This window comes from Oratosquilla oratoria, chromosome 1 (assembly GCF_046742065.1).
Source record: "Oratosquilla oratoria isolate Oo_2021 chromosome 1, ASM4674206v1, whole genome shotgun sequence".
NCBI classification, from domain to species: domain Eukaryota; kingdom Metazoa; phylum Arthropoda; class Malacostraca; order Stomatopoda; family Squillidae; genus Oratosquilla; species Oratosquilla oratoria.
The window spans coordinates 133,674,182-133,688,734 of record NC_134777.1 but is presented as its reverse complement, the minus strand read 5'-3'; the positions used below and the strand labels follow the sequence as shown (position 1 = coordinate 133,688,734).

The following is a 14,553-nucleotide window of genomic DNA, read 5'->3' as shown; positions in this document are numbered from 1 at the left end:
TAGAAACAGAGAGAAAAAACAAGGGGGTGGAGTTATGTTCCTGACTAAGAAGGATATAAACGTGAAAGGTGTCATATATGGAAAGAATACAGTAGAGATGATTATGATAGAAGTGGAAGACCGAGATAAGAAGAGCAGAAAATTTGTGATCAATTATGTGCCTCCGAAAACAGCCTCATGGGAGGAGAGTGAACATAAAAGTATGTTAGAGGACACAAAGATAGCATTAACTAAAATAATGGAAGACGGAGGAAGAATAGTTATGATGGGCGACTTTAATTGCAAAGAAATCTGCTGGGAAGAAATGACAGTAAAGAGTGGTGATGACTCATGGGGAAATGCTCTACTTGAGATGATTACTGACCATCCAATGACACAATGGATACAAGAGAACACTAGGTATAGAAATGAAGAAGAACCATCGAGGCTAGACTTAATAATTACATCTGAACCTAGAATAGTGGACAAGATTGAATATAAAACACCAATAGGTAAAAGTGACCACATATTGATTGAACTGGAACTTAATGAAGAAAAATATATGAAAAGAAATGAACAATATAGAAAAGGAAGAATGATGTATGAAAAAACAAACTTTGATAAAATAAGAGAATTCTTCCAACAAGAAAACTGGGAAGAAATATACAAAGAAGAAACAACAGTGGAAGAGAAATGGAATATTTTGACAAAAATTTACAAAAAAGGAGTGGAAAAGTATGTCCCAAGACAAAAACAAGAAAAAGAATATGTAAAATGCTGGTACAACAAAAGTTGTAGGGAGTTAAAGGACAAAAGAGACAAAGCCTGGAACAGATGGAAAAAAGACAGAAGACCTGAAAAATGGAAAATATATACTGGTTATAGAAATGAATATGTACAAAAGTGCAGAGAGGAAAAAAGAAAATATGAAAAAGATGTTATAGAAAAGTGTAAAGATCAACCAAAACTATTCTACAGATTTGTAAACAATAAACTGAAAAACAAACAAGACTTAGAGAAATTAAGACAAGGAGGAGTTGAATACACTGAGGAAATGGAAATGGCAGAAATTATGAACAAACATTTTAAATCAGTGTTTACAAGGGAAAATATACAACCTGAAGAGATTGAGTGGAAGGAAAAAGTCCCCCCTATGGAAGAAATAGAAGTAACAAAGAATGAAATATTGACACACTTGGGTAATTTTGATGTCAGAAAATCGCATGGGCCAGATGAAATAGCAAACTGGATTCTGAAAGAATGCAGGAATGAACTGGCAGACAAAATACATAGCATAATAAGCAGTTCCTTAAAAGAAGGAAAAGTTCCAGAAGATTGGAAAAAAGCAAATATAGTACCTATATATAAAGGAGGAAATAAAGAAGAACCTACCAACTATAGACCAGTCTCTCTAACAAGTACAATAGCAAAAATATGTGAAAGAATTATCAAAAGTAGATGGGTAAAATACTTGGAAAAAAACAACGTACTAAATCCAAGGCAATTTGGATTCAGACAAGGACGATCATGCGTCACCAATTTATTATGTTTCTATTCAAGGCTAATAGATATAATACAAGAAAGAGATGGATGGGCTGATTGTGCATTTCTAGACCTAAAAAAAGCTTTTGACAAAGTACCACATAAGAAGTTGCTTAAGAAATTAGAATATGAAGGAGGAATACAAGGTAAATTGCTAAATTGGATGGAAGACTTTTTGCAAGAAAGAAAAATGAGAGTAGTGATAAGAGATCAGCACTCAAAATGGAATGAAGTAATAAGCGGTGTCCCGCAGGGAACAGTTCTGGCCCCAATAATGTTTGCTATATATATTAATGATATGGATGAAGGAATTGAAAGCTATATGAGCTTCTTTGCAGATGATGCAAAATTACTGAAAAGAGTGAAAACTGAAGAAGATTGTGAATCACTACAGAGAGATCTAGATCTAAATAAAGTACAAGAATGGAGTAGGAAGTGGGAGATGGAGTTCAATACAAAAAAGTGTAGTATAATGGAATTTGGAAAAAGCAAAAACAGAATAACAGGATCATATAATTTGGGAAAAGAAGGAATAAAAAAAGTAGAAAATGAGAAGGACCTGGGAGTCATTGTTATGAATAATATGTCACCTGAGAAACATATAAATAAGATTTTTGGAGAAACTTATAATTTAATAAGAACAATCAAAGTGGCATTTACATACCTGGATGAAGAAATGGTGAGGAAAATCCTAATCACCCTGATAAGACCAAGATTGGAATATGCAGCAACGATATGGTCACCAAGTACAAAAAAATGTATAAAAAAACTTGAAAGAATACAAAGAGCAATTACAAAACTGGCACCAACACTCTCAAAACTATCATATGAAGAGAGACTACAAAAACTTAAACTACAGACACTAGAGCAAAGAAGAGAGAGAGGAGATTTGATAGCTATTTACAGAATCATGAAAGGCATAGAAATTACTGATAGAGAGAATCTGATAAAATGGGATGACAGAAATACAAGAGGACACGGAAAGAAAATAAAAAAAGACAGCTATAGAAGAGATTTTAAAAAGAACAGCTTTCCTCACAGAGCAATAGACAGTTGGAACAAGTTAGATGAGAAAGTGGTGTGTGCAAAATCAATACATGAATTTAAAAATAGTTTAGATAAAATGAGATATGAAGACGGGACCCCACGAGCATAGCTCCCCTTCCCGTAAAATACAACTAGGTAAATACAACTAGGTAAATACACACACACATTTAAGAAAAATGAGAGTAGTGATAAGAAACCAGCACTCAAAATGGGATGAAGTAATAAGCGGTGTTCCGCAGGGAACAGTTCTGGCCCCAATAATGTTTGCTATATATATTAATGATATGGATGAAGGAATTGAAAGCTATATGAGCTTCTTTGCAGATGATGCAAAACTACTGAAAAGAGTGGAAACTGAAGAAGATTGTGAATCACTACAGAGAGATCTAAATAAAGTACAGGAATGGAGTAGGAAGTGGGAGATGGAGTTCAATACAAAAAAGTGTAGTATAATGGAATTTGGAAAAAGCAAAAACAGAATAACAGGAGCATATAAATTGGGAGAAGAAGGAATAAAAAAAGTAGAAAATGAGAAGGACCTGGGAGTCATTGTTATGAATAATATGTCACCTGAGAAACATATAAATAAGATTTTTGGAGAAACTTATAATTTAATAAGAACAATCAAAGTGGCATTTACATACCTGGATGAAGAAATGGTGAGGAAAATCCTAATCACCCTGATAAGACCAAGATTGGAATATGCAGCAACGATATGGTCACCAAGTACAAAAAAATGTATAAAAAAACTTGAAAGAATACAAAGAGCAATTACAAAATTGGCACCAACACTCTCAAAACTATCATATGAAGAGAGACTACAAAAACTTAAACTACAGACACTAGAGCAAAGAAGAGAGAGAGGAGATTTGATAGCTATTTACAGAATCATGAAAGGCATAGAAATTACTGATAGAGAGAATCTGATAAAATGGGATGACAGAAATACAAGAGGACACGGAAAGAAAATAAAAAAAGACAGCTATAGAAGAGATTTTAAAAAGAACAGCTTTCCTCACAGAGCAATAGACAGTTGGAACAAGTTAGATGAGAAAGTGGTGTGTGCAAAAACAATACATGAATTTAAAAATAGTTTAGATAAAATGAGATATGAAGACGGGACCCCACGAGCATAGCTCCCCTTCCCGTAAAATACAACTAGGTAAATACAACTAGGTAAATACACACATTTTGCAACAAATTACTGCACGTTGCTGTTCGTTTGCAATTCACGATTGTGCTGCCTATAATTCACTTACAATAATATATATACTGTATGTGTGTGTGTGTACACTAGGGAATTTTTAGGTACGTATCATTTTTATAATCCGCTCTGGCAACACTGTTACACCTACGCTCACTCGCTCAATTTAACGGACTGGACCTTGGCTGAATTAGTTTGTTAAATCGGGCTTCTACTGTATATATATTATTTTTAGTTTAATTTCATATAAGAAATGTAAAAATAAAATTAAGAATCAATATAATTTGCTCTGACAGTTACTCTGACTTGTGCTGTTATTTTAATAGCATGGGCATCGGCAAAATATTGCTGATGCCAATGCAGAATTCTATTATACAGTTGCCGCAAAAACAAATCTATACACGGGATTTTATGAATAGATTTCACTTGATTTCCCACCATAATAAAAAGTGGGCGGAGTACCTGATGACGATGGTGTGTAGAGTGCCCCTTTTTACACTGTTCGCCAACACATCATGCTTCAGTGCGCTGCCAGTGCTAGATGAGAGAGGAGTCTATGCATGCTGCTCTTTAGTGCCCTTTTGTTCATTTTTTCACTGACTTTGGTGCCCTCTAACTCTCCTTCTGGTGATCAAAATGGGTCGTTCTAAGCTTTCAATGCAAGAAAACGCCAGCGCCCTAGCTCTGTTAGAGCAGGGAATGTCTGTGATACGTGTTGCCGCAGACCTGCAGGTGACAAGAATGGTCATTTACAGCCTGAAGAAAGCAGCCGCCACACACCCTCCTGGTACGGTACCACCAAGAAAGCCAGGCTCTGGAGCCCCAAAGAAGACATCTACTCGCACTGACAAGATCCTAAAACGAGAAGTGATGTCAGATCCATGTATAACAGCTGTTAGTCTGAAGCAAAAACATCCTGCTCTCCTTAAAAACATTGCTGTAACAGCCCGACGTGCTGCCAAGAAGCCCCTGCTCACAGAGGCCATGAAGAAGAAACGGATTGATTTCTGTAAGAAATACAAGGACTGGACATCAGAGCAGTGGCAGAAGGTGATGTTCAGTGATGAAAGTACCTTCAGGCTGATCAGGGGCAGCTCCAAGATCGTTCGTCGCCCCAGTGATGTGTCCAGATTCGACCCGCGGTACACAGTTAAAACAGTGAAACACCCAGACAGTGTGATGGTGTGGGGTGCCTTTAGTGGTAACAAGGGCAGGGGTGGACTATATTTCCTCCCCAAGAATGTGACCATGAAAGGGAGCAATTATATCAATGTTTTGAGGGATCACATGCTCGAATTTTGGGACATCCATGAGTGTGATCATTTCATGTATGACGGTGCCCCTGCCCATAGGTCTAAGGAAGTGATAAAGTTCCTTAATGACAACAATATCAGTGTTATGGAGTGGCCAGGCAATTCCCCAGACTTGAACCCAATAGAAAATGCCTGGAATCTGATGAAAAACGAATTGGAGAAATCGCGACCCACCAGTATTCCAGACCTGAAGGAGGTGCTGAAGAAGATCTGGGTCACTATGGACAGCGCCTACTTCACCAAACTCGCTTCTTCAATGCCCAAAAGGATCCAGATGGTACTCAAGAACAAGGGGAACATGACAAAATACTAAATGTAACTCTTAAATGGAAATAAAGCGCATGTTAGTTGTACTTTTGAGTTTTATGGTCCAAACGTCCTTAAGTGTATAGATTTATTTTGCGGCGACTGTATATATATATAAAACTGATTCTTGTCCATACCAATTCACCAAAAAAGTGCCAATTCTTGCAGATGCTGATTAATCAGCACATCCCTAAAATTTTACACTCCGTACATGTGTTTTATTAACCCCTTCCATACGGTGCCGCACACGTAGGCGTCATGGGGAGCGAGTGTATTCGCGAGACTGCCATATCGGCGTCTTGATTATATTTATTGTAGTCGCCCCTCCATAATGACATTCTTTCTAATTCTTTTGTAATCGCATTTTCTATGGTTATCAAAATTCACGGGTGAAGAGAGAACGATCGAAATAAGCGGTGACTATATTTTATGATGCGAGTATTATTACGACACGTCGTACGGCTGGCATTGGTTGCTGCCACCGAGATCTAAGTCCATGACGCCTACGTGTGCGGCACCGTATGGAAGGGGTTAAAACCATGCATTAAATGATTCAAGTTACTAAAGTTAGTAGTTACATCAATATCTATGAAATAGGTAATTTCTAACCTCTTTTTCAACCGATTGAAAATAATACAATCATACATTGATAATGATAAAGTGGTCAATCAATAAGCACTTCATTAAGTTCATTCAATCATTAGTATCCAACAGCTCGACAAAAGGCATGTATAAATTTACATAGATTATAAAGCGAGTAAAAATCATTGTTTAATTACTTTATATAAAAAACTGATATACTGTAATTATATAAAGTGGAATTGGCATCGGCAACTGAAAGTGAAAAGGAATCAGTAATGGCATCGAAGAGAGAGAGAGAGAGAGAGAGAGAGAGAGAGAGAGAGAGAGAGAGAGAGAGAGAGAGAGAGAGAGAGAGAAAAAAAAAAAAAAAGCAAACCCCTAATATATATACATACACCTCTACTTACCAGGGAGGTAGCCAAGTCAAATGGCATATACCCTCTACCACTCATTCCTTTCCCACCCATTCCACTCCCCCCCCCACCACCACCCTTTCCTCTCTCTCACCTTAGCTCCTCATGGATGATGAGTCATCCCTGATTCCTGCCCATTGCCCTGGGTCAGAAGCAATACAGCAAGACACAGCACACCCACAGCAAGGCTGCTTCACTCAATGGGACCTTTCGCAGTCAGGCTCATAGATTCCTATTAGTGCTAGAATTTTAAATTGTCTCAGATTTCACGAGGCAAAGGGGTGACTTAGCTAATTTGGAAACTGATATTTAAAAAAAGATATGACATAAATTGCTGCATAAATGTATTTAAAATTAAAAATATGACTTAATGTTATGATTTTTACTTACTGGTGTGTGATAAGGCTTTGTTAATTTAATTATAAGGTAAAACTAAAAATAGGTAATTATTTTTACTGAAGTAAGTATGAGCAGCAAAAATAAGAGGATGTTGATTTTGGTTTGTGCATTTTATCTGAGAGTGTTGAAAAATAATGGATATCACTGTCACGTCCTGTATATGAAGATAATCAGTGAGATAAAAAATAACAACAGTGGTGGCGGACGTACGAAGTGAACGATGTTTTATGTAAAGAATAGCCTCTTAGATCTGCTGGGAGCTATTTTCAAACAAATATAACTAATTTTACGTGTGCCGTGGCAGACTGCACGTCAGATTCAAGAAAAGTAAAAGAAAGACAAATGTTAACCATACCGAAAAAATTAAGTCTTTGATGCAAAATTATATTTTCGATACATTACATGGATTTGCCTATTGCTTGGTGCATTCAAATGAAAGTATATATCAGTATACGTCCATTGAAGTCGGTAGAAAATGACAAATTGCTTGGGTTGATACAATAATAGGCTGTTTTACGAATATAATCTGTAATTATAAATAGAGGCTCAAACAATGCTATATGCCGTTTGCAATCATGAAATTAATTGACTTAGATCTCAGACACAATAATGTACAACAATACACCTCTGTAAGCTTATAAAACTTGCCCAAAAAAGTATTTATTTTCCGGCAAGATTTACAAAATCTGGCGGTGTCTGGTATCAAATCGCTCACTGTGAAAGGTCCCATTGATGACCCCCTCTCCATCCTCTCATGCATAAAAAGAGATGATAGGGAGAAATCCTTTTGGACTGCACCAAAATATCATTCCCACATAACCACTCCCTAACCCCCGTACATTACACTATCATCTATACAGAGCCATTCCCCACTCACCCCTATCCTGCATTCTCCCTACCTTGATCAACAGACATTCCTCTCTTATTTACTGTCCCTTTCACTCCATCAATCCATCTCATCCTTGGTTGACCCCTCGAGTTCACTCCATCCACCTCTGCCTTCCACACCTCTTTTGCTAATCTTCACTCATTCTTTCAAGAAAGAAAGAAAAAGAAGAACATACATATACCAAGGCTTTTTCCCCCATACAAGGGAGGTAGCCAAAAAGGAAAAGGCATAAAATCATTCCCACCCATTCCATCCCTGAATACACTCCACACCACCTCCACCCTCCCTCTTATCTTAGCACCTCCTGGATGACGGGTCATCCCTGCACCTTGTCCACTGTCCACATTGATAATGATAAAGTGGTCAATCAATAAGCACTTCATTAAGTGTCGCAAGACACAGCACATCCACAGCAAGGCCACTTCATTAAATCGGCGACCCCCCCTCTCCGTCCCCCCATGCATAAAAGGAGAAGACGGGGAGAAATCCCTTCGGGCTGCGTCAAATTTTGCTCACACATACTACCTCACCCCCCATCCCCCCGCCCATTCCAAGAAGAAGAAAAAAATATATATATATATATGCCAATGCTCAATGATTTTATCAGATGCACGAGTGTAACCACGACAAAACCATCTTGAAAATTTCTTGACATTTGGAAACATTGACATTTATGAGAATGATAAACTTGTTAAATAAAATATTTTATATGGGGAAAAATAATGCATGTTTGACAGTGTTTTAATCTTAAAATTATAGACTCCTTATAGAAAACAAATAAAATATAAAAAAAGCCATTTAATAAAAATTATTACTGACTTAAAATTTGAAGTAAGACAAACATGGCACCCTCAGGTGATTCATGTACAAATTTTAAAATAATGAAAATTAAACAGCACTACTGACATTAGTTTCCAATGTTACGTTTAATATATGCAGTTTGAGTTAAATTCTATTATGATAAAAATAAAGAAATGATAGGACCAATTACTGCTCAAAACCCTATAAATATTTTACACTTTCATCATAGTATTTACTTGAGCTTTTGAATATAGTGTAAGATCTTTCCCAGCATGGTCTTTCAGGGGTTTACTGCATTTCTAAAACCAACTAAATACATTTAAACCCTTAAATACATTTATACATATATATATATATATATATATATCAAAAGATATAATGCATCACAAGCATCTATTGTTTCAATAACATTCCAATACAGTCTCACTAATTACCGACCAAAACCAACCCAAACCGACCAAACCTGAATGAGGATGGTTTTTGTTTAAATGCACAATTTTATATTAAAAATTAGCATATGGTTGCATTACTTTACCTATTTTCTTTAAAAATGTGTGATTTTCATGTAATTTGATTAAAGAGAAGTTACGTTTTTATCCTCTGCAATAATATTGACCACAGCTACGAATACTGTCCGTCTCGCTAATTACTGACCAAACCCAACCAAGGACAGTTTTTGCTCAAATGCACAATTTTATATAAAAAATTAGAATATGGTTGCATTACTTGATCTATTTTCTTTAAAACGTGTGATTTTCATGTAATTTGATCAAAGAGAAGTTACATTTTTATCCTCTGCAAAATTACCGACCACAGCTACGAATACCATCCAGCCAGCATATGGTTGCATTACTTGACCTATTTGCTTTAAAATGTGTGATTTTCATGTAATTTGATCAAAGAGAAGTTATATTTTTATCCTCTGCAAAATTACCGACTATGGGTACGAATACCGTCCAGCCTGCCATCAATGATCAAACTACACTCTATTAAGTTTTTTACTATTATATTATTAGTGTAATAGATTGCATATAGTTCAATTATTTGAACTATTTTCTTTAAAATGTGTGATTAATTTACCAACCACAGCTACGAATACCATCCAGCCCACTATCTATGATCACTGGTGGTATGGATCAAACTACATTCTATTAAGTTTCTTACTATTATGTTATTAGTGTAATAGATTGCATATAGTTGAATTATTTGCACTATTTTCTTTAAAATGGGTGATTTTCATGTAATTTGATCAAAGAGAAATTATGTTTTTAGCTTCTGCAAAATGACCAACCACAGCTACGAATACTATAAAAAATTAGCATATGGTTGCATTATTTGAACTATTTTCTTTAAAATGTGTGATTTTCATGTAATTTGATCAAAGAGAAGTTGTTGTTGTCGTTCCCTAGTCTGTCTGTCCGAGCAGTCCCGTCTCCCCAAGGAATGCCACAGCCGAAACTGGGTTTTCCCACAAATCATTTATAGAGTGTATGTTGTGTTGTTTGCGTGCATGATTGTGTATAATGCAGTCTTCCATTATGTGTTGTATGGTATGGGGTGAAGTGTTACATCCTGGGCAGCTGTTTCAAAGAGAAGTTGTTTTTACCCTCTGCAAAATTACCGACCACAGCTACAAATTTACCAACCAAACCTGACCAAGGATGGTTTTTGCTCAAATGCACAATTTTATGTAAAAAAATTAGCATATGGTTGCATTATTTGAACAATTTTCTTTAAATTGTGTGATTTTCATGTAATTTGATCAAAGAGAAAATAGTTCAAATAATGCAACCATGTGCTAATTTTTTATGGTATTCATAGCTGTGGTCGGTCATTTTGCAGAAGCTAAAAACATAATTTCTCTTTGGTCAAATTACATGAAAATCACACATTTTAAAGAAATTAGTTCAAATAATTCAACTATATGCAATCTATTACACTAATAACATAATAGTAAGAAACTTAACCCCTTCCATACGGTGCCACCTACGTAGGCGTCATGAGGAGCAAGTGGATTCGCGACGCTGCCATATCGGCGTCTTGATTATATTTATTGTAGTCGCCCCTGTGTTTTTACATTCTCCCAAATGTGCCCTGAATTCCATTCTCTGTGGTTTTCAAAATTTGCGGGTGAAAGAGAGAACGATCGATATAAGCTATATTTTATGATGCGAGTATTACGACACGTCGTACGGCTGGCATTGGCTGCTGCCCGCGAGATTTAAGCCCGGAGTGAAGTGGTTAATAGTGTAGTTTGATCCATAACACCAGTGATCATAGATGGCGGGCTGGACGGTATTCATAGCTGTGGTCGGTAATTTTGCAGAATATAAAAACATAAATTTCTCTTAGATCAAATTACATGAAAATCACACATTTTAAAGAAAACAGTTCAAATAATGTAACCATATGCTAATTTTTTGTATAATATTGTGCATTTAAGCAAAAACTGTCCTTGGTTGGGTTTGGTTGTTTTGGTCGGTAATTAGTGAGACCTGCCCAATAGACTCAGAAAAATGGGAATTTGTGAAGTTTCATCTCACCTGCTCACAGCGGTGATACTAAACCGTGCCCAAACGGCACCAATCAATTGAAACCAAAGATTTATGCTCTCAAACTATTCAAAATAGTATAAAGTATGATTTTGGAGAATTTGAACCAGTTTGATTCAAATTCTGCAGAGATATTTTGATGCAAAGTATTTGACACTCCCAATGAATTTTCTCTCGGTCGTCATCTTTGTTTTGGCTGTAAGTTCCGTAAGGCACCGCTAGATGGCTTGTGGCACTGGAGCGTGGCATGGAAACGCAAAAATTCCGTTATTTCAAAATTTTCGTCAATTTTCCCATTAAGGGGGGGGGGGATAGCCGCCCCAGCCTTAACATTAATTTCTGCAAGAAATGTTACTAAGAAAAGTTGTTAGATTTGTATTAATATTTAAATATACAAATTACTCTGCAAGCTGCAAGAATTGCATTCCAACACTAATTGTTAATATTATGCTGAAATGAAATACTAAAGAAACTGAACAATCAATAAGCATTCCTACATGATATTATTATGATGAACTTTAAATTGTGAATGACTATAAGTTGTGATAAGATAGTGAATTGTGGCAAAATGAAATACCAAGTTAACAAAGCCCACCTAAGAAGTATATACACGTCACGAAGTCCGAACTCCGATGATAAAAAAAAATAATAATAATAATAATTATAATAATAAAATAAGTTACGTAGCCGTAGGCTATCACCGAGTTCCACAACGTTTTTTTTAGGTTAATATTTGCCTTCTCAATTACGACTTCAATGAATTATCAATCTTTACATTGTACTTTATATACAAGACTAAATTACAGCATACTAATCTTATTGTTATTCACATTTAATTTTACAGGAGAAACAAAGTTAAATTATGCCTATATAGATAATAGACTAGTGATTAGTCACAGTAATCTATTTTTTACACTTCAATAGGCACGTTTCTGTGACCATTAATTTCATAAGAATATGAAGTTACTGGGCACTTGTCGTCTTAAAAAACGAACTGGATAATAACCTATATAAAGCAAAACTAATTAAAGCTTAAACACTTACCACTAATCGGTTTTCGCTGCCATCCTGAAACGTTGGTAAACATAAACAAGGGCAAACTCGAATCTGAGATAAAATGACGCCAGTTTACAGTACAATCTTGTAGAGAAAATAGCGTCTTGTTATGAAAGAAATAAAAATACCTTTATTAATCCTCACTTGATGCCCACAAGGGTAAAGAAACCATATAAAATATAAGTTGTTATTTTGTGATGGCCGGGTGGCAACTCCTGCTTTCGTTGAAACATAACACAGTAATGTAAGGTGCAAATGAAAGCTATGAATCGTGGTCCACCTGTTTTCGTGAGATCGGTTTTTGTTGGAAATTTAGATATTTTTCTAATTTAATTCTTATATATATATATAAAATATTATTGGAGGTGGTGTTACTCTCTGCGCTGATTTTTTTCTTGCAGATGGTTTCTATTCCCCGAAGTGAAGGGTCTATACTCCAGAACTTGTCCGCAGGCGTTCATAATTTCCAATCCGGATTTCGGCTCAACAGCTTCTTCAGGGAGCGACAATGATTTCATTGATGGGCGATAGTTAACTATCAGTAAAGGACCCGTCACACTAGGCATCAAATCATGTGGAACTGACCCTAGCGGTTCTCGCAACACAATCAAATTGAGGAACGCAGCGCCCTAACTCGCGCCACTGACCTCCCAGCAGATGGATATTTTGGCGCGTGGCAGAAGACCCACCAAACCGCTCCATTCATTTTACTAAAGTTACAGCTCTTCTGGTGTCGTGAAGACCAGAGCTGGGCGCGTTCCTTGGTATGTTCTGCTTTAGTTTGGCCGCAGTTATCGCCCCCAAACTAAAGCAATATAGGTGCCGGTACGTACAAGTATGTGGCCTACCTTTTGGATGAGGCCTACGAAATTTTACTTTGGTACAGTATGTGGCCTACCGGACTTTTATTTCGGTATGAACCTGTCTCTTAAACTTTGTTTGGGAGCGCTAACCGCGGCCAAACTAAAGCGGAACGCACCGAGGAATGCGCCCAGCTCTGGTGAAGACGTAACTGAATTAGTAGAAAATTATAAGGATAACACGTGACTGTGGCAAGTCAAGCATCAGTCGTATAAAGACAGAAATGCGAGGGATACTGTACTTAATTGAATACTTGACAAGGTTCGACATGAAAACCAAACTACATCCACATGGATCTCAACAGGGACACGAGTTGAGACTGATGAAGGAGCCAACAAAATCTGGTGCTGCAGCCTGAAGAAGACGACAAGCCTAATCTCTGGTGTTTCAATGTATTTAGCTTCATAAATGATGGCAAAGAAATTCGAGACTCCATCTCCACCTTGGATTTTGAAATGAGGTAAGAAAACATATCAATGTATCAAAATTTTATTCAATGCCATCTGTTTAGCTTTGACAAAAATAAATATTGGCTTTCATTCACTTTCTTGCACAACTCGACTATCAGTCCATAAACACCTTGCCTTTTGCGTACCTTCATTTTCCTCACTTCGCTTTGCGTCATAGAATTTAACTTGTAGGAAAAAGGCCCCGTCACACTAGGCATCAAATCGTGGGGAGCTTGTAGTGACGTGACGCATCCCACGACCCATCACACACATAGTTGGCAAGCGTAAGTCGCAAGGACGTCCCGACCAGCCAGCGGCCAGCCAACCAGGAACTTGCAAAGCTCCTCACGTTCCCACCAGCCTCCTTTAAAAGGTCGGCGTTTCGCCGAGATGACCAGAACAGTACTACCAGCACACACAACAACATCTCCTCGTCCAGCTACAACCACAAGCTCCACTAAGCAGTGGCCTTAGTCCGAGCTTCACCTATATTTCTCATGTGACACTTATAGTGTCGCACCTTGTGGCTATTTACCAAAAGAAAGAGATTAGATAGTTTTTGTTGATTTTCATTTATCCTGCCGTTGTTCCGAACCAAATATTACTATAGTCAGCGCAAGGAGAAATGACCGATAAGGCGGGGCTAGGAGATTTCCCGGTGTTGCCACACATGGGCATCCATGGCGAGAACGTGCGTGTGGATGCAATGTTTTCTGAATGCAGTGTGAGGGGGGCGGGGCCAGAGATTAGATGTAGCGGCAACGTCGCTCTCTCTTTTCCATATGCCATGTCTACACTCGAAGAAACGAAACCTTTGTATAGAAAACATTGCTTTGATTTTTACCTCAGTGGTGAAAAAAATTATGATATAATCATATGTGGCAACATAATAAAATCATAAAATAGAATTATAAAATAAAATAAAATTATGAAATAATTAGATGTGGCACCACAGGGGAACTCCCAGTGCTCCGCCCTAACGGCCAGTTCTCAGTGCAACGGGTATACAAACTCACCCCGGCGGTCTCCGCAACACACTCAAATTGAGGCGAGCTCCACTCTCTTTCCAACAGTGGCGTTGTCAGAGTGAAAAGCTATCCTTCTAAAATTTTGGATGTACAGTACTTAGAAATTGATTCATCATCCAGCTCTAATATCTT

General features: G+C 37.1%; 1 protein-coding gene across 3 annotated transcripts in view; it reads right to left on the bottom strand.

Moving 5' to 3' along the window:
* c12.1 (spliceosome-associated protein CWC15) overlaps window positions 1-12,327 on the bottom strand; it is a 46,579-nt gene extending 34,252 nt beyond the window's left edge. Inside the window, exons 1-2 of one of the 3 annotated variants that reach the window (XM_076188554.1) lie at window positions 12,072-12,198; window positions 6,481-6,627 (exon numbers count right to left, since the gene is read on the bottom strand). The gene's annotated coding sequence lies outside the window, so the exon portion shown is untranslated. The other 2 variants (XM_076188555.1, XM_076188553.1) reach the window with 2 other exon arrangements.
* Between the last annotated feature and the right edge of the window lie 2,226 nt (window positions 12,328-14,553).